The sequence below is a fragment of the Sus scrofa genome, chromosome 5 (genome assembly GCF_054392235.1).
Source record: "Sus scrofa isolate SSC_HxYL_T2T_F1_AM1 chromosome 5, Sscrofa_HxYL_maternal_Yorkshire_Landrace_v2.0, whole genome shotgun sequence".
NCBI lineage: Eukaryota > Metazoa > Chordata > Mammalia > Artiodactyla > Suidae > Sus > Sus scrofa.
Window position 1 is genome coordinate 41,144,148 of NC_139387.1, and position 25,248 is coordinate 41,169,395.

General features: G+C 35.6%; 1 long non-coding RNA gene across 3 annotated transcripts in view; it reads right to left on the reverse strand.

Moving 5' to 3' along the window:
- The window catches only part of LOC146403338 (uncharacterized), a 497,194-nt gene that overhangs the window by 270,258 nt on the left and 201,688 nt on the right, over window positions 1–25,248 (reverse strand). The window lies entirely within an intron of this gene.

A 25,248-nucleotide genomic window follows, 5' to 3' on the forward strand; every position in this document is an offset into this window, starting at 1 on the left:
GTCAGCACGACCTAACTTATTGAAAAAATATTAATTGTTTGGTATTATTTTCCCAACAATATTTCACATATATAAAAGTCTATATTGCTTATTTAATCCAAGAACAAATTTAATTTTGGCTAAGAAATGAAGGGTCTAGGTCAGAGAGCCTACATATTATTTTTCAAGAGGAGTTCATTTTATTTCTCAAACTATCAATAAAATCAGGATTAGACTTTATGCCCTGCTTCTCTTAAATGTATAGAGACTGTTGGCTTTTGCTCTAGTAAAAACATTTTCTTTGCTAGTGCAATAAAATTAGATGTATTCAAAGACTTCAAGCAAGCAATGAGTGTTTTTAAGCAAAGAAAATACAATTTTTTAAATACTAGCATTAAGGCTGGAAAAGAGTTCTACTCCAAAAAAAGAATATCTGTCAGAAAATCTACTTAAATAGCACAATATTAGTAGCATCTGAACAGAAATATGCATCATGTCTGAGCTTTAATCTGTGTAGGGGAAGAGATTAAATGTGACATTTAAAAATGCTCTTTCTTAAATGGAAAGAGAGAGAAAAAAATCTAATATGCATTCTTAAAATTAGAGCCATGTGGGTAGTCTAACATCTGCCTCCTGCTGCTCTGTCCGTAGTTGTTAAAACTATCCTAATCAATCTGCATCAATCTTACACTTTATTTTAGAAAAAAAATTCACTTGTTAGATGATATTAAGTCCTACTTTATGTCCTCTGCCCTGAAGTAGCCCTTGTGTAGAACAACATTCAAATTCAATTCAGGTTCATTATGTTAACTTTTATGCAAAGCATTATTGAGGGGATCATTATTGAGATCACTATCCCAAGAACCTGAGTAATGGAAAAAAAAAACAAAACATAAAAAAACTTAAAATTACATGTCTACCTGAGATCACCTTGATGTTCATTCTGTATTTAAGTCAAATGTCCATTGATCTCTTCAATTTACAAGTTACAATATATGACAGTTGATCTAACACATTTATAAAACAAGGTACAAAATTTTAGTTATATCATTAAGTACTAGGTATGTAATATACAACACAATAAATGTAATCAATAATACTATATGTTAATATATGAAAACTAAGACAGTAAATCCTAACAGTTCTCATCACAAGGAAAACATTTTTTTCTATTTCTCTAATTTTATATCTATATGAGATAATTATTGTTCACAAAGTTTATTGTGGTGATCATTTCATGATACATGCAACTTAAATCATTATGCTATATATTTTAACTTACACAGTGCTATATATCAGTTATAGCTCAACAAAATTGGATGAAAAAAATCTCTCTCAATCAATTAATCAAGAAACGCAGATGGTCAACAAGCACATTAAAAAATGCTCAACATCCCTGATTATGAAAGAAAGGCGAATCAAAACTACCATGAGATACCACCTCACACCAGTCAGAATGGTCCACAAATAACAAATGCTGGAGGGGGTGTGGAGAAAAGGGAACCCTCCTGCGCTGTTGGCAGGAATACAAGCTGATACGACCACTGTGGAGGACAGTATGGAAGCATCTTAGAAATCAACACATAGAACTACCATATGACCGAGCAATCCCACTCTTGGGCATATATCCAGACAAAACTTTCCTTAAAAAAGACACATGTACCTGCATGTTCATTGCAGCACTACTCACAATAGCCAAGACATGGAAACAACCCAAATGTCCATGGACAGTTGATTGGATTAGGAAGATGTGGTGTATATATACACAATGGAATACTACTAAGCCATAAAAAAGAATGACATAATATCATTTGAAGCAACATGGATGGAACTAGAGGCTCTCCTACTGAGTGAAGTAAGTCAGAAAGAGAAAGACAAATACTATATGCTATCACTCATATCTGGAATCTAATATACAGCACAAATGAGCCTTTCCATAGAAAAGAAAATCATGGACTTGGAGAATAGACGTGGTTTCTGAGGGGGATTGGGAGGGATTGGGAGTTTGGGCTTAACAGATGCAAACTATTGCTTTTAGAATGGACTAACAATGAGATCTTGCTATGTAGCACTGAGAACTATGTCTAGATATTTACAACACAACACAACAATGGGAGAAAAAATAATGTACACATATATGTTTAACTGGGTCCCCATGCTGTACAGTGGGGAAAAAAAGAAAATGTAATAACAAAAATGTTTATAAACCCATATAATTTTCAATGGTACAATCACTAATTAGCATCTGATATCTCTGTTTTTTCTGATGTGTAATCATAGTGGTTACATTCACCCATAATGCTAGGCTCATAAACTTGGTAACTGAGCAGTTTTATACACCTGGGTTTACCAGTTCACATGGATCCACAGAACAATGGTGTCTGGATCTTGATTTCCACTGTCAGGGCTATGTAATAGGGAAAAAATATTTTAACCACTTCATATAAATATGTATGTTTTAATTTACATGCTTTTACAATGAAAAGCTGTGTGCCTTTGGGAATAGATGAATCATGAACTTGTGCAGATTTTTCAACGTAGGTATTTTTCAACATAAACTTATGTCCCTTTCTGCCTGCTGAAAGGAAAGACTAAGATTTTAGGAAATCCTAACTCTATTTTTCTTCAGATAAAAGAGAAATTTGTTTTCTATGATATGATATGCCTGTTGAAGTAACATTTTTACCATATTTCTTAGTCTGTTTGGTCATTTCTATTTTGTCTCCTTCCCTCCTGCTTTTTTCTTAAAATACAGTATTGAAGTAAAAAGGTAGCTATGATTAAAAATAGAATGATGTGGCTTTATTTAATTGCTTCCTAAAGACCTAGTTTGTAAATAAAAAGTACTGGACATGTAACAGCAAGCTGAATATTAGTGACTTGATGAATATAAGATTTCACGTCATTTTCAAAAGGAAATAGTATATCTATAAAATAAATGTTATACCAGGGAAATGTATGTTAGCGTTATTATATTAGACTCAAAATGTGAATGAAAACTAACTAGCCTCTTAAAGACTACTGTTCTTTTCTTTTGGAACAATTTAACAATTACTGTATTCACCCTCTCTTTTTTCTTTAGAGAACATGTCTTAAAATTAATGAATCTTCTACTCCCTGATGAACATACAGATTTCACAGAAGAACAGAAAATAATTATCATTCCAATGAGCAGTGGCATTTGCACATCTATACCTATATTCGTGTCTATTTATATATTGATATGAAATTTGTTCAATTTTGAAAACACCTAGTCATTTTTGAAAAAAATATATATCTACAGTAAAATATCCTAACATTCTACCTTCTAATCACTTAATAATACTAGAAATATGGACAACACACACATACACACATACATACATATGTGTGTGTATGCGTGTGTCCTTGTCTTCATGTATATATACATATGTTTTTTAAATTTCCAAAATGGAATATATATGTGCTACATTCCTTTTTTTTGATTGATTTTTATTTTTTCCATTATAGTTGGTTTACAGTGTTCTGTCAATTTTCCACTGTACCACAAAGTGACTCAGCCACACATACATATATACATTCTTTTTCTCACATTATCTCCACGACACTCCATCACAACTGACTAGATATACAGCAGGATCTCACTGCTTATCCATTCCAAAGGCAATAATTTGCACCTATTAACCCCAGATTCCCAGTCCATTCCACTCCCTCCCCCTCAGCAACCACAAGTCTGTCCTCCAAGTCCATGAGTTTCTTTTCTGTGGAAATGTTCATTTGTTTTATGTGCTAAATTTCTAACAACATCCTTCCTTCTCTGGCATCCATGCTTCTTTTCCTCATTAATTTTGGAAGAACCCTAATTTACTCTGGGGAACTTTTCTTTCATATTAAATCTTGGTGAGGCTCCAAACTAAACATTCTATTCTTTTGCTCAAAGTGTATTAAACCCCAAGATAGGCCGATTAGAGGATTTATCTCTAGAATTTGAATCTTGACTGGTTGCCTTTGACTGTAAGCCCTTTCTTAGTTTCTCTAGTGTACCATGAAAATATTCTTTTTAAGCTTGCTGTGAACTGAAAAAGTTGGTGAAACAATGATTATAGTCTTCTTCTGTATATTACTTTCTTTTTTGCCTCTCAAGTAGGATCTGAATATCATTCTCCTAATTAGACAGATTTGAACCTGGAATATTGATGGATTTCTGAGAAAATGGGGAGCAAGGAAGAAGAGATTTTAAACCTCACTTTGACTTTAAAAATTTTTCATTCATTAATGACTTTGAATTATTCTATAAAGAACAAAATGGAAATTCTTTCTTAATGAATCAAATCTCCTCTACCAAGTCCTGAAATGGGATAGTCATTTGAAGAAAACAGTATCTCAGTTTTAATGATCCTTAAAAGACTGTCAACAAAAAATAATTACACTTACACAGTAAAGAACAAGTCATAGTTGAGTTTTATAATTTGCTATTTTTGAGTGACATTTTGTACATAGTTTATGTTCTTTCTTAATCTAAATATAAAGAAAACAAAAAGACAACTTACAAAATGGGAGAAAATAGTGTCAAATGATGCAACTGACAAGGGCTTAATCTCTAAAATATATAAGCAACTTATGCAACTCAACAGCAAAAAAGCCAAACACCCAATGGAAAAATGGGCAAAAGACCTGAATAGACTGTTCTCCAAGGAAGACATACAGATGGCCAACAAGCACATGAAAAAATGCTCAACATCAATGATTATTAGAGAAATGCAAATCAAAACTACCACAAGATATAACCTCACACCAGTCAGAATGGCCATCATTAATAAGTCCACAAATAACAAATGCTGGAGGGGGTGTGGAAAAAAGGGAACCCTCTTGTACTGTTGGTGGGAATGTAAGCTGGCACAGCCACTATGGAGAACAGTATGGAGGTACCTTAGATATCTATACATAGAACTACCACATGACCCAGCAATCCCACTCTTGGGCATATATCCGGACAAAACCTTCCTTAAAAAAGATACCTGCACTCTCTTGTTCATTGAAGCTCTATTCACAATAGCCAAGACATGGAAACAACCCAAATGTCCATCGACAGATGACTGGATTAGGAAGATGTGGTATATATACACAATGGAATACTACTCAGCCATAAAAAAGAATGATATAATGCCATTTGCAGCAACATGGATGGAACTAGAGACTCTCATCCTGAGTGAAATAAGTCAGAAATAGAAAATATACAGCATAAATGAGCCTTTCCACAGGAAAGAAAATAATAGACTTGGAGAATAGACTTGAGGCTGCCTGGGGGGAGAGGGAGGGAGTGGTAGGGATCAGGAGCTTGGGGTTAAGGGATGCAAACTATTGCTCTTGGAATAGATTTACAATGAGATCCTGCTGTGTAGCATTGGGAACTATGTCTAGATACTTACACTGCAACACAACAATGGGAGGAAAAAGTATGTATACATGTATGTGCAACTTGGTCCCCATGCTGTACAGAGAAAAAAAAAATTAAAAAAAGTAAATATATATATTTAAAATACTTTTTTCTTACCCAAATTATATATATATATATATTATATATACACATATTTATATATACACATAAAATAGAGACTTGAATATCATGTTATACTTACCAATGTATAGTTGTAATAACTGTTCTCATTTATATTTAATATTATTCAGTTATTCCAGAGCAGGTAACTAGTAAACATTTACGTTCTTGTCCAATTGTTAAACACTTACATTCATGTCCAATTCCAGTCCTCTTGTCCAATTGGTAAACATTTACATTCGTGTCCAATTCCAATTCCTTATGTGCCATTCCTTAGAATGGAATTCTAAGCTATCCATTATATGTCCTATTGATCATATGAAGTAAGGTAAAGTTTGGAAGTAATAGTGTTGGTATGCTGAAAGGTGTTCCAAGTATGGACTGCAGATATTATAAAGCTTTGCACTGTTGAACATACTTGAGAAACTGTACACTTTTCAGTGTAACATATGGCACCCATAATGATGTAATTTAGAGAGAAAAATAATTATGTAAAATATTGTCCAATCATAGTGTACAAGTAAAGTGGAAAGACCCTCTGCAAAAATTCATACTATATTTTGATCTAATTAATAAGACCCTCTGACATTCATACCAACATTAATTGAAAATAGAATTTTCTGTAAAATTACATATAAATAACACAGTAGCACTTGGCCTATGTTAGATTTGTTGTTATATGTAATATAAACAGTTGTGAAAATCTTTGACCCATAACTAGCTCCCTGCAGAACTTCATGTATCAACAAATCAGGGCATATTTTTTTTTCGATGTGACAACAAGTTCTGAGATGGCAAGCTGGGCAAATAAAATCTCTGGACAAATCCTCCAAAGCATTTCCAATTACTTGGTATGTCATTGATGGATTTTTATTTTGCTCTTGAAATTAGTAACATACACAGTTTGAACCAACAAATACTCCATTCCTTACTCCGAATGTGTCAGCAGTTAAACTGAAGCATATTTATTTTACTGCTTGATGAATTGAAGAATAAACAATTAATCACAGACACTCCTTTCCTTTTTCTAACCCTTGATGGATGGTCTTGTATATGTGATGTCATTGATGGATATTTATTCCACTTCTGTAAATAGTGATGCATAAAAGTTTAACTGCAGAGACATGCCTCTTCCACTTTTTATGCGTAAAAATGTAATTGCCATATTGCTAAGAGATAATGGTCTGCATCACTTTTGGACCTAAGTTACTCCTCGTTAGTTTCTTTCTTAGAAAGATTCATTAGCCCCAGTAACCATTGTTTTGGCTTAGAGAACTGCAGTACGGAGACAAGAGTTTTTGTTTGTTTAATCCATTACACTACTAAGCTTTTTTAAGTTTTTATGGCTAGGGCTTTTTGTTGTTCATGTTATATTCTCAATGTCTAAGGCAGCTACTGCCATGAATATTTCCTGAATTGATAAGTTAAACATTCATGGGGATAAACAATATTAAAAGGATTCATTTATTTATTAAATTATCCATTGTTTAAAGAGTAGCTCCACAACTGTCTAAAATGCCTCTTTTCATATAGATTTCATAGTCCTCTAGTCTGGTTTATACTCCTGCCTGTCTTTTGGGGTTGTTATTCCAATTCCAATGTAAAGTTTTCAATCCTTCTTTTGTTTTTTATGTCCTTTCAGTGATGCTCGAACCTGCTTAAGATTCTATTCCTGAAATTATTTTTTATTAATGATTCATTTTTCCGTTTTTTCTCGAGCTGTGTTTTTAGCCATCTTCTTACCCATAACTCCATCTACAACTTATCCATATATTACTATTTTTCTAGTCTTAAATCATTAAATCACTTAGTCAAGTCTACACATTTTTTTTTTTAGGGCCTCACCTTATATTTTGTGCCTTACAAAAAAGTGTGAATTCTGCAGTTGACAGCAGCTGATCAAATGAGTTTAGAGAGAGAAATAATATGGGTAGATTTATAACTTAGAAGAGAATACTCTGGTATATGATTAATTAGCAGTAGGTGGTCCAGAAGGCAGGAATACACTTAAAATCTGTTCTTATAGTCCAGGCAAGAGGTGATAAACACTCAAATCCAGAGCAGTGCAACTGAGAGTAGACAGATCGTTTTGAAACAAGGTTGATAGAAATGAATCTTCTTCTGGAAGTTGTAGGTGGCATGAGATTCAAGAATTATCTCAGCTAATTCCAATTTTTGGTAGTAATATTAAGCAATATAGAAAATACTAGAGTTGGAGCTTGTTTTTGGAGGATAAAGGGTATTATGGTTTTAATATAGAGTGATTACTATTTAGGACCTTAAAAATCATTTATATTTTTTCTTCCTTAAGACTTTACTGAGAGGTCAAATTTAGAATATATTGAATTATTTGATATCTGAAACTAAATTAGCACATTTTATGACCTTTAAAATTTCCAAATTCCACATTCACATTTCTCTACGATAATAATCACTTGGAGCTTAAAAAAGTGTATCAAAACCCCAAGTGAACATGTGATTAAATAAAAATATGGAAATGTCTATAGTAACTGAATGGATCTTTGACCAAAGAATGCCGACAGCCATCAGAAACTGGAAGTAGGGGAGTTCCCACTGTGGCACAGTGGAAACAAATCCCTCTAGGAACCATGAGGTTGCTGGTTTGATCCCTGGCCTCGCTCAGTGGGTTAAGGATTCAGCGTTGCTGTAAGCTGTGGTGTAGGTTGCAGACATGGCTCGGATCCCATGTTGCTGTGGCTGTGGTGTAGGCCAGTAGCTGTAGCTCCAATTTGACCCCTATCCTGGGAACCTCCATATGCCACAGAAATGGACCTTTCACATTTTAGATTTTTAAGGACAGCATTTCACTCTTTCCAAATTTTTCCTTCATATGTATTTCCTTCATAGACTGTTTTCCAATAGCTGATATGTTTTCCACAATCACTGGACATAATTAAATGTCTGGGTAAACTATTAGAAATGGTCTATCTTTCCTCTCTTACATATTAATCATAAGCTTCAGAAATATTTAAATATTTCTGTGCCATTTGATGTTTCCTTCATCTCTGTGTAACATTAATCCATCCCTTTATAAAAAGAAATTAATATTCATTAATAAGGTTAATAAAACACAGAAGAGAGGGTAGTTCTTCAGTGATGGTTATGTTTCAGTATCATCTTTATTGCTTAAAATACATATTCATAGATAGGTCCCTTCTCCAAACTACAAGATGCTTTGTTCTCATTTTCTTTTCTTTTTTTTTTTTTTTACTAATCACTCCTTCACATAATTCTGTTCCAATCACATTAACCCCCTTGCTATTCCTCATAACTGCTGGACAAACTTCTTAGTATCTTTGCATTATTCCCCAAGATATCTGTAAGACTTTCTTCTCAATGAGGGCTACCTCATAAACTACTTAAATGAAGACATCTCCCATTTCTTATGATATGATTTTTTTCATGGTATTATTTTGTATCCATATATTGTTTTCTAAAGTGTATTTATTATCCCTCTATCCCATTAGAACATATATTCAATAAATATATAATATTTTCTTTTCTGTTCTCTGATATAGCTCAAGTGCTGGAAAACTGCCTGGCATATAGCAAATGCTCAATAAATAATGTGTTGAATGAAAGTCTTTGAGGTTGGAAATGAAGAAATCTTACTATTGAAATCTCCACATGAAATTATGTTGCGTTTTCATGATCACAAACTTCTGACCTAGAGGGAAGTCTATGGATATAAACAATAATACATTTTTAACAGCAAATGAAAAAAAACCATTTTAACCAGAAGTTTATTAACCCTTCTTATTATATGAGTTAAACTACCTCTTTTGTCTTGGAAGAAGAGATATTTATCTTTTAATAGAAACACAGCTATCTGATCTGGTACCTTATTACATATATATATTATACTTTAGATTTTCTTAAAATTAATAAAAATTGTTTTGTGTGTGTTTTAAGCAGATATGATTCAACAACTCATAAAGTTAGTATATGATGACTTGATATTTTTATAGTTATTTCCCTAAACCAATCAACACTTAAAATTTGGCTGCAAACTATAAATTTAGTTTTATTTATCCACAGTACTACAACTCTTGGATCATCAGTGAAACTCATAAAAACAGAGACAGTTTCCTCCTATGTATTTTTTTCCTCACATGGTACCACTTCTGGGCTAAAAAGAAAAATAGTAGAATTCAGCAAGACAAGCTATTAAACAAACAGTATTAGTATAATGAACACAACAATGAATATTTAAAATTTAGCTTTGTGGTGGAGAATGGCCAAAGTATGTTAACACATCAGATTAGAGATTGTAGGTTTACTAAATTCTATGGAAAGTGTTTTGGGGAATGTAGCCTAACTTTATAGCAGAGAGGGAGAGAGGGAGGGAAAGAGAAATGATAGACCAATATAGATACTTTTTGAAAGAGCTAGTTTTATTTATTTGTCTTTGAAATATATACAGTTAATAATTCCAGTCCCTGAGTCTGATTTCTATTTTCCAGATTCCCATTCAAATTTTTTTTTTTTTTTCCTTTTGGCTGCACATGTGGCATGCAGAAATTCCTGGGCCAGGGTTTGAACCTGTGTCACAGCAGCGACCTGAACCACAGTAGTGTCAATGGCAGATATTTAACTCCTGAGCCACCAGTGACCTCCCCCAAACTCTTATCTTGATATCCTAGCTCATGTTGCCTTACTCTGAGCCATATTATAAACCGAGTGAAAAAAAGTGAAACTCTTCTCTATCAGTTTTAATAAAATGGATATTTATCTCCTTATATTAAATTATTATATGTATTTCTGCCTAAGCATCAGTGGATGAAGATGACCTTTTATGGTATACCAAAATGATGTTTGTAAATAGTGTTAAGCAAAAGCGTGATATTCACAGCTCAGACACTAGATTTATCCTCTGAATACTTGCCCTCTTAACTAGATAGGCATAGCCTTAAACACTAAAACATTATAGAGAATGTACTTGAGAAGGGAAGTGATCAGATAATCTCTTGATATATTTAGACATGACAATATTACTGGAAAGAGAAGTACGAGCTATTATATATGAAACACGTCAATCCAGCATGCTACATGATAATTGTGTATTTTTTTTCAACTAACTTGACTCTAGGGCACTCTGAGAACAGCTGCTGATTTATTTGGTATTTATTTAAGCTTTAGACCTCTAATCTCCTAACCTGGCACACACAGGGAAAAGAAACAGCAGCTAAAATTGATAGGGGGATAGTACTGAGCACATTTCAGAATAGAACCAGGGCAGGATAGAAAGCATAAATCCTGAAGTCTTTTGGATTTGTAAAAGCAATGCGCAGTTTGAGAAGATTGCAGAATGCCACTTTTTCTGTATTATCCATATTTTTTAGCCATATACACTTCCATAATATATATAGTATTCTTCCATTCCCATTTTTGTTTTTCCTATTTATTTTTCAGTGAGTAGGGAAGTAATGTTACTATCCAAATAAAGAATTATAAATGGAATAAAAATAAAGCATTATATGTCCTTTTACTCATTTATGGTGAGAACTGACTTTACAAATTTAGATAATTTTGAAGAATATTGTGTCCATAGATGGAACTACTGCAAATTGAGAAACTCTGTATATATCTGTGACAGGCAGAATAATGGCCTCCCAAACATATTTGCATCTTAATTCCAGAACATAAATGTATGCTATGTTACATGGCAAAGAGGAATCCAGGTTGGAGACAGAATTAAGTTTCCTAAACAATTGATCATAAAACAGAAGGATAATCCTGGATTATCTGTGGTGGGTGCAATGTAATAACAAGGTTCCTTAAATGGAAGACTAAAACAAAAATTAAGCAGAATGATGCCATGTTGACCAGCCATTGCTGAACCTGATGAAGGAGGAAGGAACCATGAGTCAAGAAATGCAAGAGGGTTCTGGTAGCTGGAATACACAAGGAAACATTCTTCTCTCAAGTCTCCAGAAAGAATGAAGCCCTGGTGGACACCTTGATCTTAGCCTGATGAGACCCATGTTGACTTCTGACCCACAGAGTTTCAACACAATAAATTTATGTTAAGCCACTAAGTTTTTGGTAATTTTTTACAGTAGTGCTATAAAACTAGCATCATATCTTTGTTTAATAAATGTATTGCCACTAAATTAAAATTTAGGGGGTAAGCTAATTAAAATATTTTTATATCCCTTTGAAATTTTATTTTGTATAACAGTTACATAGTTTTCATGCTTACACTTTAGGTAATAGCTTTACATATAACACAGAACACACATAAAATAAATCACAAAACATATTTTTTAACCTACTTTATATTCTACTCAAGAAACACTGATGAGTAAGAGTGATTTAGAACATCATTATCATTAATGCTTTGATAAAGTTTTGATAACCAATATCTTCAGGCAAAAACTAATTTTAAAAATGTTTAATAACTGATTTTATTGAAATTATGCCTTTCAAAACCTGGACTCTTTATGTGAGCCCCTTGGTTCTATGACCTCCTTTCTACTTTGTAAATATTTCTCTCAGAATACAATTGTGTGTAGTAAAATATATATTTTATATGTGTTTAGAATTTTCCTGCTTTATTTAGACTGTTATAAAAAAGTTTTTGAAAATTTTCATTTTCACAACAAATTCTGGAACCTGTAGTTCCACAGGCTTGATTCCATATTTCTCTCTGTTCAGTGACAAATTTATAACATGCATTCAATAGTAAATTTTGCGGCATGCTGCAAAGGGCTATATGGTACGTCTTACTACATCTATTAATTTCCTAGAGTATTTTTCTTTGGCCATAATTTATACAAGGCTCTGTATTATTTATCACCAACTCTCTATCGATCATCTAGTTTAGGAATGTTTACTGCTAAGTTTATTCGAATGAAGGAAAGAGAAAGACAGTAAAGGCCTTTGGGTATTAATGTTAAGTTTGTGGGAGGACACATTTTAACCCTCAAGGAAAGGTGACATTTGGTGGTTGACTTGTGTAAATTGTTGGCAGCTACAATGGGAGGCTGCAGTCCAAATGGTTTCTCAACAAATAAACTTATTAAGATATATATAAACATATACATATATATATGAAATTAGCCTACTAGGATTAAAGCAACATGTGCTTAAATCATAACCTTCCCACTCCTTTTTCAAAGTTAGCTGAAGTGATCCTCCCAAGAATTCACAAGAATTCATTTACTCCTCCACAGAGCATGCATTTCCTTTAAATAGTCATTAATGAATACTGATAAGAACCAGTTACATTGGGATGGAATATTAATCTGGAAATTTTCCACAACTGCAAATTGAAAACTAATCTCTAGTTATATAAAAGAAGAATTATAGAAAGGAAAAGAAAATGATTCAATAGCAAGGAAATGTATGAAGAAAACTATTTCCCAGTAAGAACTATACGGTACTGAACTGTAAATTTACTCTAAGCCTAGCTGCACCCCATCATTATCTCCCCTTTATAGGAATGTAGACAGTTACTTTAGAGTATGTACCTGAAAACACTGTGAAGTTAGAAATTTTCACTGAGTGAGGTATTATGAAAGAGATCAGAAAATACAGTACTCTGGGTTTGTACCAGAAATTAATCCAGTGTGAAAGAACAGCCAGCAAAGCAGAGTTCTTTTCTACACTTATAATAAACTAGGTATGCATTAGGCTTATCACCTACAATCTTCACCTACCATTACTGAGGACCTAAATGATAAAATAAGCCAAAATATGGATCAAAAGTAAGCCAAAATGTGTTTACATTCACATAACATTTTCATTTCTCACATCTTTCATTTGCCATTAGAAAGACAAGTTTTAGTCAACTCATTCATACGGAAGAACTTTTAAGCAAATAGAGACATAACATACCTGATAACCTTTCTACTTAGAAAGTAGAAATAGTTGTTAGTTTGCTAATTGTTATCCCTATCTCCCCTGTTTGGGACCTTGTCGTTTTGACTTACAAATCATCAGGTTCAATCCCATTAACTGAGATCTTTGGAATACACTCACTCCTTATAGGAACCCAGCAAATTATTTTTATTTTATTTTATTTTATTTTTTGTCTTTTTGTCTATTTAGGGCTGCAACCGCAGCATATGGAGCTTCCCTAGGCTAGGGGTCAAATCAGAGCTATAGCTATCGGCCTACACCAGAGCCACAGCAATGCCAGACATGAGCCGCGTCTGTGACCTACACCACAGCTCACAGCAACGCCAGATCCCTAACCCATAGAGCGAGGCCAGGGACCAAACTCGTAGCCTCATGGTTCCTAGTCAGATTCGTTTCTGCTGCACCATGACGGGAACTCCCCCAGCAAATTATTTTTAAATATATCATGCACTTTCCAGGGTCATTGAAAATAATCTGCTATGCCTTTGTCAAAATCACCATCTGCTCAAGAATTTTTATAAATCAAATTCTTCTTTTGTCTTGTGTAGGAATAGTTTTTTCTTTCCATCATTCTTTAAACATGAGTGATGTAAACAATCATGTAAATAATGATGTAAACAGTGTACTGCCTTCTTATTACAGTAAATGAATAAGAATCACAATTTAAATATAGTTTAAATGTACATAAAATAAAGTTAACGGACATCCACTTAAAATATAGACTCTTCTTTTTGCAGGACATATAGCAAGATTTATAAAAGGACCATATTTAGTGACTCCCTAAATGTATTACCTACCAGTTTTGCTAATGATAATACTATTCTATTGGACAATATAGACTTCATACTTACCACATAACTTTCAGAATGCATATTTGTTTTGATTGAACTTTAAAAATGTCTTTTTGCATTAACAACTTCATGTCAGGTTAAACGTATATAGTTATTATAAAATTTGGAACTAAAACATGTGTTTTCAGCACTGTACTACAAAACAGAAAGATGTTCAAAATGCATACTTCTATTTTTATCAGTGTATTTTGCATTACACCAAGAAGCTTAAGGCACACTTTTTCAACTGTGGTTGTCAAACACTAATCCTGACAATATCCTTGTAATTTGCTATGTTGTGTAATTAAAATGACAATTAAGTCTTATCCATTGCTCATAACACTAGGGAAAAAAAGAAAACAAGCAGAAACACCTCCTACTCCTTAAATGAATGTGTACTCTTATGTTGGCTATGATTATTAGTCCAATGAATTCCTTTTATAGTAATCTGCTTTCAACTCCCTCTCATAGTGTCATAGATATCATAATAATACTTCATATTTATATAACACATTTGGTTTTTCATATTACTATTAAACATACTTTATAGTAACCTTCTAATAATCATATAAAATGCACTAGCTAATAATTTCTATGGCATCACCCAATAAATATTTGAAGAAGCTGAAGACTCAACGAGAGTTACATGATACCCTTCATGCAGGGAAACTTTTTTGGCAAGTGGTAAAATCAGAACTATAGCTGGGTTCTCTTGCTTCAACTTGTCTTAGTGTTGTTCCACTAAACTGTTCTTACTTTAAAAAGAAAAAAGAAATCTCTTCAGTAAAGCCTCCTAGAAGAGGATGGCACTGGAAAACAAGTTACTCTAGCTTAAGTCAGGCTGAAGGGAATTCAGGGGGTCTTGGTCAGACTTGAGGTATTAGACTTGCACAAAAGCAAACGCTATGTAGTGAACAAATGACTAAGGGTAACTGATTATTAACGAGCTATCTGGCATAGAGTACATGCTCAAAATAAGGTCTTCAATTTTAACATTGAATTATTGTACCAACAATCTCAACCTTCTGTGAAATTCTACAGATCAAAAGCAGAACTAATTGAATCTCAGATATTACCTTCATTTGGAAAATCAGATATTTTATCAATGATACCAACAATACTTAATGCTTGATTATTGAGCACTTAGGACACGATAGACTGCATGCTAAAGCATATTTGTTCATTTACCTATTGCAGATACATAAATGGGGTTATATTAGTATCTTCATACTGTGTGCAAGGAAAATAAGACTTCAAATTTAGATAACTGAATCCCAGATAACTCAGCTCACAGGTCATATGAAGCCAGAATTTGAAATAAGATTTTTTTTTAACTCTGAAATTAAATATCTCCTTTTTTATGATTACAGATCTAAAATTCTATTTTAATGCTACTAATTTTTAAAAAGAAATTATCAATTCATATCAATGCTACTAATTTTATTTTATTTTTATTTTTTGTCTCATGTCTTTATAGGGCTGCACCTGTGGCATATGGAGGTTCCCAGGCTGGGGGTCTAATCTGAGCTGGTGCTGCCGGCCTGCGCCAGAGCCACAACAATGTCAGATCTGAGCTGAGTCTGGGACCTACACCACAGCTCACGGCAAAGCCAGATCCTTAACCCAGTGCGTGAGGCCTGGGACTGAACCTGCAACCTCATGGTTCCTAGTTGTATTCCTTTCCACTGTGCCATGACAGGAACTCCAATGCTACTAATTTTAAAAGAAAATATCAATTAATTGCAGGTAGATCAATTTTAATCTGTTTTATTCATTTAAAATAAAAATTTAAAACAATTTAGAATGTGCATATTTATTTCCCATTATTTATTTTTGGATTTATCTGTGTTACTTATCAATGGTTTTTTTGTTTGTTTTTTGTTTTTTCGCTGTTGTTGTTTTTTAGGGCCACACCCACAGCACAGCACATGGAAGTTCCCAGACTAGGGGTTGAATTGGAGCTACAGCTGCCAGCCTATACCAGAGCCACAGCAATGCCAGGTCCAAGCCGTGTCTGTGACTTACACCATAGTTCATGCAATGCGGGATCCACAACCCACTGAGCAAGGCCAGCGATGGAACCCACAACCCATAGTTACTAGTTGGATTTGTTTCTGCTGTACAATGGGAACTCCTTAATGTATATTTAAATTAATTTAATTTCTGTCAGGGCAGGTTTTTAAATAATGGAGTTTTTACTATTTACAAGTGCATTGGGAATTTGACCTTATTCATTCAGAATTAGTTTATAATTGGAATTCAAAAATATTCTATGTAGCTTGCAATGAGATATACTGAGAACGTTGTTACTGTTCATCCTTACATATTATTTATTTCATTTATTTATTTATTTATTTATTTATGTTTAGGGCCGCACCCTCAGCATCTAGAAGTTCTGAGGCTAGGGGCTGATTCAGAGCTACAGCTGCCAGCCTACACCACAGCCACAACAACGTGGACTCTGAGCTGCATCTGTGACCTACACCACAGCTCATGACAACACTGGATCCTTAACCCTCTGAGCGAGGCCAGGGATCAAACCCACATCCTCATAGATACTAGTCCAGTTTGTTATCCACTGAGCCATGACAGGAAGGATAAATAAATAATCATTTATTTCTGTTAGTCAACTTGAATTTTTTCTAACACTTAGTTTTATAGAATAATTGAGAAGATAACACAGAGCGTCCTCATATGTGATTCCACACACAAACATTGTTTCCTCTACTATTAGCATCCTGAAATGCCTGGTACATTTAGTACAATAAATGAATCAAGATTGATATGTTATTAGCTACTAAATCCACACAATAAGGTTTATGCTTTAAGTTGTACTGTTTTATTGGCTTTGATAAATGCATAATATCATTTATCCACCATCACAGTATAATATAGCATAATTTTAGCCTAAAAGATTGCTGTACTTCACCTATTTACCCTTACCCCTCTTCACCCTAATCTCCAGCGATCACTAATCTTTTTACCATCTCTATAGTTTTTCAGAATGTCATATAATTAGAATCAGACTTTATGTAACTGTTAGGAAGGAAGGAATTTTCCCCTACCCTTCTAAGTTCTTCTGGCTACCTAAAGAACTAAATTGGTATGAGTCAGATTAACAGGAGAAAATCAAACAAAAGTTTAATAACATGTAACCATGCGAGAGACCCAGGAAAATTGAGTAACTTGCCAAAATGGACAAAATCCTCCCCTTAAATGCCATCCTCAGCTAAAAACAAAAGAGGATGTTGGGGATAGTGTTTGGGACTTCAAAGCGGAGGAAGGCAATTCAGAGGCAGATGGAAAAGCAAATGTCTATTAAAGGAATGTTTCCTGGTCCATGCAAAGACAATGCAACAAAATGGACTCTGATCTCCACACAGCCAATATTCTTTCTAGATACCTCTGGTGATAGCTATATTCTAGGAACAGATTCTTCATCTAAATTCTTTTAGCTAGGAAGTTTTGGGCTAGATAACTTCTGTTTCTTAAAAATCAGCAGTCTAAATCTTTATTCAAAGAGACATTTTTTGGTGTAGCAAATTTTGTTCCCCCATAACCTTTTTAGTCTTGCTTTTTTTCACTTGGTAATAAACATGAAAGTCTTCTCCATGTTGTTCTGTGGCTTGGTAGCTAATTTATTTTTTAACTGAGGTATAAATGATTTGCAAAGTGCACTACTTTCAGGTATACAAGGTACTGATTCAGTATTTTTGCAGATTATATTCCATTATAAATTGTTTAAGATATTATAATTTCCTGTGCTATACAGTAAATACTTGTTGCATATCTAATTTATATATAGTAGTTTGCATTGCTAATCCTTTCCCTACTTTGTCCTCCCCTTCCCATTGGTAACCATAAGTTTATTTTCTATATCTTTGAGCCTATTTTTGTTTTATACATATATTCACTTGATTATTTTTTAGATTCCACATGTAAGTATTTATGTCATATAGTATTTGTTTTTTTCTTTCTTATTTCACTAATCATAATAATCTCTAGGTCCATCTATGCTACAAATAGCCATATTTGATTATTTTTATGGGTGAGTAATATTCCATTATATATATATGGGATATTATATATGTGTGTGTCACATATTCTCAATCCAATTATTTATTGATGGGAACCTTAGTACTTTCCATGTCTTGGCTACTGAAAATACTGTTGTTATGAACATTGGGGTGCATGTATCTTTTTCAGTTAGCCTTTTCATTTTTTACACATATGTACCCAGGAGTGGAATTGCTGTGTATCATAATGGTTCCAAAGGAACTCAACATTTTCTTTTGTCTTTAGCTGAAGATGGTATTTAAGATGAGGATTTTGACCGTTTTGGTAAAGTACTCAGTTTTCCTGGGTCTCTCCTATGTTTACATGTTACTGAAATTTTGAATGATTTTTTTCATATTAATCTATCTCATGTCACTTTAATTCTTAGAGCAGCCAGGCATGCTTGGAAGAGTAGAGGACAATTTCTTCCTCCTTGACAATATATAACCTCAGACAAGTTACTTAACCTCTCTGTGCTTCAAGATCCTTCATGGGAAAATAACAATAATAATAGTATCTGATTTATTAACAGTAAATTGTTTAGAAAAGCATCCATATTATATACTCAGTGCTGCTAACTTTATATAGGTAGTTGTCAAACAGTTATATTTAATGTAATATAGAATATAAGAATATACTGAATACCATGACGGGGAGAAAATACTTGATAATATATCATATATGTTTGAAAGTAAAAGACTTTTCTTTTTTTTTTTTTTTTGAGCATGCCTACAGCATGTGGAAATTCCTGAGCCAGGATTCAAACTCAAGCCATAGAACTGACAATGCTGGATCCTTAACCTGCAAAGCCATTAAAGAACTCTGAAAGTAAAAGACTTTTGAAGTCTCTGTTTATTTACTTAGGTGATATTTTTTTTCCAACTCTAAAATTTATTTCTTTGGGATATGTTGCGATAAATTTATCAGCAAGAATTTGTAAGCAGATCTATGGAGACATAGATAGCTAATCCTTGTGTGCATATAAAGTAAAAGATTTGGAGTTCCCATCATGGTGCAGTGGAAATAAATCCGACTAGGAACCATGAGGTTGTGGGTTTGATCCCTGGCCTTGCTCAGTGGGTTAAGGATCTGGCATTGCCATGAGCTGTGGTATAGGTCTCAGACATGGCTCAGATCCTACATTACTATGGCTGTGGTGTAAGCCAGCAGCTATAGCTCCTATTTGACTCTTAACCTGGGAACCTCCATATGCCACAGGTGTGGTCCAAAAAAGCAAAATAAATAAATAAATAAAAATATAAATAAATAAAAAATAAAGTAAATGATTTTATTCTATCAGCTGTGATGATGCTTAAAACAAACATGGGAAGATACCAAGACAATGATAAGTGGAAATTTGGGATATGGAGTCTCAGATATCTCTGAGGCATACATAAGTTGATACTTAGAGAGCTTAGGTTTTTCATTTGAAAAGAAAAGTAAGTAGTGATAAACTAGTAATTGGGGAGAACAGATTCTAGGTGTCTCTTCTCCCTTAGACCAAAATGAACAGGCTTGGGGTATGTGGAAAAAAAATTGAGGTCAGTAAAATGATAATGTCTAGTGTTATAGAAATAGATATGGAGAGTGGTTTATTATAGGGAACCTTGAGATTTTTCAATTTGAGGCAATGGAGCTTCATATCTTTGGCAAGGAAGTTTGCAAATGTTTTTCTCTGTGCTTGGGTCATCTGTGTTTGCTAACTGGCATCAGTCAAATTTAGCCTCTTATCTTCCATAAGACTAGGAGATAATGCCACTATCACCTTCTGCATTTTCTATTTCAATGAGATGGTTCCCAAGTCCTCTGGAAAGACATTTCCCAGGTTTTAAAACTGGCAAGAGGCTGGGAGAAGATTCCAAAAGGGCAGAAAAGGAATTCACAGTTACAAGTTTTTTCTAAAATAAAAGCTCTGAAAAAATGAGAGAGTTCTGAGGCTTAGAATCAAGAAAGAAGCCTGTCTAAAATTCAGTAAAGTTGAAGGGAATTTTTGGGTGTCTTGGTCAGACCTGCGTTATTGGCTTTGCACACGTGAATACATTGGACAATACTAATCATCAGAAAAACTGTGGCATACAATATATTAACTCTGGAAAGTTTTCTGCTTTGTGCTCACTCACACTTCCGTGCAGCTTCTTACCCTGGAGAATTTCCCACCTTGATAGTTAAAACTTGAATCATGGTCTAACAATTTCAGCATCACCTGAAAACCTGTTGGAAATACAGAATCTAAAACTCTAGCCCTGACTCATGAAACAGGATCTGAGAACTGCATTTGAATAAGATCACCAAGTGAATCCTGTGTACCTTAAGGTTTCAGAGCACTACCAGGCATTTTTTTGTCTCTGGGTCATTCATCTCCATCTGACTTTCCCTAATTTCATAGTCTCTTGGCTTCAGATTTATGACGTTACAAAGATTTAATATAATAAGTGACAGAAAGATTATGTACCAATCATGAATAATGTATTCATGACAGCGGGAGAGCAAATGACCCCTTTTCTTGCAATCAATGTAATTTTTTTTTCCTAATTGGGCTAAATAATGACAAGAAGTGCTCTAATGGTTAAGGTTTACAATAGTCAAGACATGGAAGTAAACTAAATATCCCAATGACAGATCAATGGATAAAGATGTGGTACTCAGGTACAATGGTATATTATTTGGCCATCAAAAAGAATGAAATAGATGGAGAGAGGACAAGATGGCGGAGGAGTAAGGGGACACGCTCGCCCTCTCCCACAAACACAACAAAAAAAGCACATCTACAGAATAAACGACTCACACAGAACAGCAACCAATCGCTGGCACAGGAACCTAAACTCCATAATGGCAAAAAGTTCATGACATTACTGGGCAGAACGGGAGAAAAGAGGAGAGTGAGAGAAGGTGAATCCGAGTGGGACGGGCGCTCCTGAAAGGGAACTGTGGAGGAGAAAGGGATCCCGCACCTTGGAAAGTCACCTACATGGGGGAAAGATCAAACGAACCAGAGGAATCTCCAGATGCAGAGAAGAGTGTAGCAGTAAGTTGGAGTACGGAAAAGCCGATCAAGAACCAAACGGACCATCTGAACTACGGGCACATTCACCAAAAATTGAGACGCCTAGGTGGGGGCTGGGCACTGAGACCTTGGCTCCAGAGGTTAGTCCCCGGGAAAGGGACGGGGGACGCCTGGATGGGGGCTGGGCACCAAGACCTCGGCTCCAGAGGTTAGTCCCCGAGAACGGGCTGGGGGGGGGCGGGGCAGAGAGGAAACTGCTTGGGAGGTCTAGAAACCATTTGACAGGGCAGAGACTGCCTGGGAGACTAGAAAACAAAGCTGTCGCAGAGGAAGGGAGCAATACTCTAGGGCGGGGAAGTGGAAAGCCGCCTCAGAGGGAACCTGGGAGAAGAGCCTGGTCTGCGCCCGTGCTGGGGAGGGGAGAGAAGAAGGGGTGGGGCTCCATAGAATACCCCCCACGCCACAGCAAGCTTACAGGCCCGCTAGCTAGCAGAAAGCTGTGCTTCCCAGTGCATCCTCTCCCCCCACCCCCGCCACCCCCTACGCTCTCGCCGAACCTGGGGCTGGCTGCCATCCAGGAGGGCTGGCCTCAACAATTGCCTGAAGCCTACCACCACAGGGGCTGTCCCTGAACAGGTCTGTTTGCCCTTTGGAGGGGCTACACTTCCGCAGAGCAGCACCAAACACCACCAGCCCCCGAGAAAAGGCCTGCAGCCCAGAAAAGCTAGAACAATCCTAGTCAGGCCGTCAATAGATCTGCCTAATTCTCGGACGGTTTTTCTGAGTCGGGCTGCCCCGGGGAGGAGCCTCTTGGATTTCCAGCAGCCCTGCTACCCGCCCAAGTCCCCAGGGGGTGCCAAGCTCTAGAGGATCAGCTGCATAGGACTGTCAGCTCCAGGCAGGACACCCTACAGCCCAGAAAAGCTGCAACAAGCCTGGCCGAGTCGGGAAAAGATCTCAGACTGTTTTTATGGGTCAGGCTGCCCCAGGGAGGAGCCTCTTGGGTTTCCAATGGCCCTGCTACCCGCCCAAGCCCCAAGGGGGTGCCCCACTCCTGCGGAATAGCTGCTCAGCACCACCAGCCCCCTGGAGGAGCCCCTGCAGCCCAGAAAAGCTGCAACAAGCTTGGCCAGACTGTGAAAAGATCTGCCTACATTCACAGGCCGTCCTACTGAGTTGGGCTGCCCTAGGGAAGAGCCTCTTAGGTTCTCAGTGACCCAGATAGCTGCTCAAGCCCCCAGGGGGTGCTGCACTCCTGAGGAACAGCTTCCCAACACTGCCAACCCCCTGCAAGAACCCCACAGCCTAAAAACACCAGAGCAAGCTCTGCATGACCAAGTGAAATCTGCTACCATCGTGGTGTGGACCTCCCAGTCCTGTCTGCCCTCAGAAAGTCCTCCTTTGCTTCAAAGAAACCCTGTTAGCCCCATCAACACTCCAGAAAAGCCACACTGCCTCAAAAAAGATTGACCAACAACGCCAGCCCTCAGGAAATATTCCACGCAGTGACAAGGCAAACACTGCCCAATAACGGAGAGTACAACTCCCTCAGGAGAAAGAAAACAACAAGCAAGATGAAGAAGCTGAGAAACCACCCCCAGTCAAACCAACAGGAGAACTCACCTAAAACAGTCAACAATGAAACAGATCTCTGCAGTCTGACAGACCTGGAGTTCAAAAGAGAAACAGTGAAAATACTGAAGGAATTAAGAAAAGATATGAACAGTAAAGGAACTAGAAAATATAAGGAGGAGCCAAGAAAAACTACAACATTCATTTGCAGAGCTGCAAACTGAACTAAGGGCAGTAAAAACCAGAATGAATAATGCAGAAGAACAAATCAGTGATATGGAAGATAGAATAATGGAAATCACTCAATCCGGTCAACAGACAGAAAACCAAATCAAAAAACTGGAAAGCAATATAAGAGACCTATGGGATAATATAAAACGGGCCAATCTACGCATAATAGGAATTCCAGAAGGAGTAGAAAAAGATAAGGGAATGGAAAATATATTTGAAGAAATTATCAATGGAAACTTCCCAAATCTAAAGGATACTGGATTCAAGATACAAGAAGCACAGAGGGCCCCAAACAAACTGAACCCAAATAGACCCACACCAAGACACATCATAATAAAAATGGCAAAAGTTAGTGATAAAGAGAGGATCCTAAAGGCAGCAAGAGAAAAGCAGAATGTTACCTACAAGGGAACCCCATAAGAATATCAGCTGATTTCTCTACAGAAACACTACAGGCCAGGAGGGAATGGCAAGAGATATTTAAAGTGCTAAAAGGAAAAAAATATGAAACCTACAACACTCTATTCAGCAAGAATATCATTTAAAATAGAAGGGGAAATAAAAACTTTTTCCAACAAACAAAAACTTAAAGAATACAGCAACACAAGACCCAGGTTAAAGGAAATATTGAAAGGGCTTCTCTAAACCAAAAAGAATGGAAGGAAAGGGAAGAAAAAAGAAAAGAAAAAAAAAAAAGAAGAGGAGGAAGAACTAGGACTGAGGAAACCGCAATCAGAGAGCAGTCACTCAAATAAGCCAGCATACAGATTTAATCATGAACATGCTTCAAACAAAATAAAATTAAAAAGAAAAGAATAAAAAAGAGTCATCAAAACCATAAAATGTGGGCAAGGGATGTTAGGAAATAAATAACCCTTTTTGTTTGTTTGTTTGTATGTTTCTCTTCTTAATTTTAATATAGTAATGAAGTGTTTGAACTTACAGGACCATCAGGCTAAAACACACAATTATGGGAAGGGGTTAGCATACTTAAAAAACAGGGCAACCACAAGCCAAAACCAAATATTGCATTTGCAAAAAATACACTCAAGCAGATAATAACAGGAGACCATCCAACCAAAAAAAAAAAAAAAAAGAAGAAGAAACGAAGAATGGAGAACCATAGAATCAACTGGAACACGAAGTTCAAATGGCAATAAATAATCATCTATCAATTATCACCTTAAATGTCAATGGACTGAATGCCCCAATCAAAAGACACAGAGTGGCTGAATGGATAAAAAGGCAAAAACCTTCAATATGCTGTCTACAAGAAACTCACCTTAGGACAAAAGATACATACAGATTGAAAGTGAAAGGGTGGGGAAAAATATTTCACGCCAATAGACATGACAGAAAAGCAGGAGTCGCAATGCTCATATCAGACAAAATAGACTTTAAAACAAAAGACATAAAGAAAGACAAAGAAGGACACTATTTAATGATTAAGGGATCCATCCAAGGAGAGGATGTTACTATCATCAACATATATGCCCCAAACATAGGAGCACCCAGATACATACAACAAATATTAACAGACATAAAGGGAGATATTGATGAGAATACAATCATAGTAGGAGACCTAAATACCCCCCTCACATCAATGGACAGATCCTCTAGACAGAAAACCAATAAAGCAACAGAGATCCTAAAGGAAACAATAGAAAAGTTAGACTTAATTGATATCTTCAGGACACTACATCCAAAAAAAGCAGAATACACATTCTTCTCAAATGCTCATGGAACATTCTCAAGAATCCACCACATATTGGGGCACAAAATTAATCTCAATAAATTTAGGAGCATAGACATTATCTCAAGTATCTTCTCTGACCACAATGCCATGAAATTAGAAACCAACCATGGGAAAAGGAAAGAGAAAAAACCTACTCCATGGAGACTAAACAACATGCTACTAAAAAACCAATGGGTCAATGAGGAAATCAAGAAGGAAATTAAAAACTACCTTGAAACAAATGATAATGAAGACACAACCTCTCAAAATCTATGGGATGCTGCGAAAGCAGTGCTCAGAGGGAAATCTATAGCAATCCAGGCCTTTCTCAAAAAAGAAGAAAGATCCCAAATTGACAACTTAACCCTCCACCTAAACGAATTAGAAAAAGAAGAACAAAAAAGGCCTAAAGTCAGCAGAA